The sequence below is a fragment of the Arvicanthis niloticus genome, chromosome 24 (assembly GCF_011762505.2).
Source record: "Arvicanthis niloticus isolate mArvNil1 chromosome 24, mArvNil1.pat.X, whole genome shotgun sequence".
Taxonomy (NCBI): Eukaryota; Metazoa; Chordata; class Mammalia; order Rodentia; family Muridae; genus Arvicanthis; species Arvicanthis niloticus.
This window is the reverse complement of record NC_133432.1, coordinates 39,577,380-39,580,316: the sequence shown is the minus strand read 5'-3', so window position 1 is coordinate 39,580,316 and position 2,937 is coordinate 39,577,380. Positions and strand designations below refer to the sequence as shown.

The 2,937-nt window shown below is 45.8% G+C and overlaps 1 pseudogene; it reads left to right on the top strand.

Annotated features, from left to right (window-relative positions):
• Window positions 1-2,091: 2,091 nt before the first annotated feature.
• On the top strand, window positions 2,092-2,583 carry LOC143437440 (protein UXT pseudogene; annotated as a pseudogene).
• Window positions 2,584-2,937: the final 354 nt, after the last annotated feature.

The following is a 2,937-nucleotide window of genomic DNA, read 5'->3' as shown; positions in this document are numbered from 1 at the left end:
ACTTGGTGGTCTGTAGCTCACTTTACCGTATACATGTATATGAAAACATATCTAACAAGTTCAGCATTTTATCTGTCCTGTGTACCTTCAATCTGTTAGAATAAGCTGGAGGAAATGGAATCTGAAATTCTTCTGTCTGGTCTCTATCACGACACAGGTGCTATTTCTATCAATGAGAAGGATCTATTCGGGCTGTGGCTTCACGTGTTGGCTCACCGTTTCTCCTCGGCGCCCCACTCCTGGTGGGCTCCTTTACTGTCCGGGGCCCTCCATCTTTGCAGTGGGACACTGTACTTTCCTATGGTGCTTTCTCTGGCTGTTTGCTCCCTCACCTGGTCCGAGGAGAACGGACAGCTTTTGCCAATCCTCCTGATGTTTTGTTTTTCATTCCCAGTGCTGTGATTTGAATAAGACATCAGTGCTTCCATTTTGCCTTTTCCCGGCTATTGTGTTTCTTAACTTGACACTCGCTGAACAAATCTCTTAAGAATCTTCACACAATTATCAGTGTCTTATGTGCAAATGCCAAGGTTGACAAACCATTCTGAGAAATTTAATTAAAACCTGAATATACTTAGTTGAAAAAATTGAGAAGTGGCATTTCATTTGCTCCTAAATATTTTTACATATAAAGAGGATGCCATCTGATGCTGGAACTCAAGAGATACTGAGCTCTTAGGAATGGATTCAAATTATGCAGGTTCAATGGAATTCAACAATGTGGATCTCTGCACTCCTGGGGTTGCTGGGGGGGGGGGGGGGACACAGGAGCAGCTTGTGCGAGCTCGAGGCTGCATGGGAAGCGGTGAGACCCATGCAGTGGGTTATTCGTCCATGTATGATCACGTGATTGGCTCCAGCTGTCGCCATGGCGATGTTTACTTAGATGAGATTGGTAAGAAATCACCAGTCAATACATTGACACCAATACATTGAATACCAGTCAATACATTGAAGCCAACAGCCTCGCTGTCCAAGCAGCTATAGCTACAAGCATAAAGCTGCCATTCTGTAAGGTCACGTAGACGCCCCCGGCTTCTAGAAAAGCAGCTTCATTATCCCACGGGTCTGTTGTACTGTTTATTAGAACACGATTAGATTGGTTGCCAACATCATGCGAGCACTGATTGCCATCTTATCTCTGTGGAGCTGGAGAACAAGAGTTCTGGTCACAAATAATCCATGTGTGGTAAGAACAGCTCCGATGTCAATAGGGGTAACTGCTGTTCCTGCTTTTTTAATATCGATGCTGTTTTCTGAAGTGTCTCGATCTCTGAGACCCTGACACGAAACCAGAGCGAAGAAAACACCCCTTTCCTTACAGCCAAGCTCCAGTTAGGCCTAGGTCTTTCGCGGTTATTTTTTAGGGCTCTGTTCTTTGTTTCACACATTAGGAACAGACAGAATGCATACATATTGAGAGGGGCGTTTGTTCAATTGCTTTAATGGTACAGTCTGGTTAGTCAAGGCTGTCGACACACTGGGAATGCTAGTAGTTAGTCCATAAGGCTGAATGCTTCAGTCCCAATCCGCTGCTAAAGGCCTGGAGGGTTCATGGGAGTCACTGCTGTTGGGTCTGTGTTGGAAGTCTGAAGAAGCCGGGTTCCATGTCAGGGAAGAAAGCAACAGCAGTATTATTAGTGAAGGCAGAATAGATGTGGTCCCAGCAAGGCACAAACAGGAAGGCAAGCAGATAACAGAGGTTTTCCCCTCAGAAGCCCCTGCCCACGTTTAGGGTGGGTCCCACCTTCAACTAACCTTATCAGGATAATCTCCCACGGGAGTGCCTCGTGGCTCTCGGCTTCTAGTTGATCCCATACCCAGTCACATTCCAGCACAAAACCATGACAGGGTGCAGGCTGCCAACCAAGTCAGTTCCCAGTCTGTCAAAAATCGAATTGTTACCTTTGACATGGTGGCACACACCTTTAACTCCGTACCCAGGACCGAGACAAAGAGGAGGACATGTAGTTGGGGAAGGGAGTTTAGGAAGGTGGAGGTGAGTTTGGGAGGAGTTAGTGGGAGGAGTGGGGGATGAGTATGATCAAAATACATTGTATAAGTTATTGAAGGTGGTCCAAGAAACCCATCATGGCAACCCCTCCTCCCAATGTGGCCCTTCTATACAGTGGGGGAGAAAGTGATCCGAAAGATGCTGGGCCATCGAGAAAAGGTGTATGAGCAACTGTCCATAGACCTTCAACTGAAAAAAAAAAAACCATCATTGGAGACTAATCACTCAGAGTTACATGTGCAGGTGGATTTGGGCTGTACCTTCTTTATTGACAGTGCTCCCAGATACTTTATGAATCTATGTAGCCCTGGGATATAGTTTTTTTTTTTTTTCCTGGAGTTGACACTGGCTGAAGCTCTCAAGTTCATTGACTGAAAGAGTTCTTTCCACACGAAGCTCAGCGACAGTCTCCCCTTCAAGGACTCAAGGCCCATATGCACATGAGGCTAGAGGGACTTTGAGAACCTTCCGGCCTGAGGAGTCCCCAGAGCCAGCTGCCCAGCCACCATCCCTGCCCATCTCCAACAGTAAAGAGCCAGAATGCCTTGGGAGAAAAAGACATTGGATGAAATTATCTAAGAATTAATAAAAATATGTTTTTAAATGTCTCCCAAACACAGTGCCTCGTGTTTCTAAGTGCAAAAGGGTTGGGATGTGCCTAGTGGAGACAAGGTGTGTGTTCTAGAAACTTCATTTAGGAATGAGTTAGTGCTATTGACCTAGACTAACCTTAATGAATCAATAATATATATTAAATAAGGTATTTGAAAATAGGGTATTGCTGAGATTACTTGGAAAATGCGGTTAAACAGGGTGGCTCAAGGGAACAGAGTCTAGCCATGGGGTCGTCCCCCCCTTCCCCCCCCCCAAGTTCATGTGCTGTTCACAGCAAGTTTAAAACCCTGAGAGCCAGGGGATCAGGA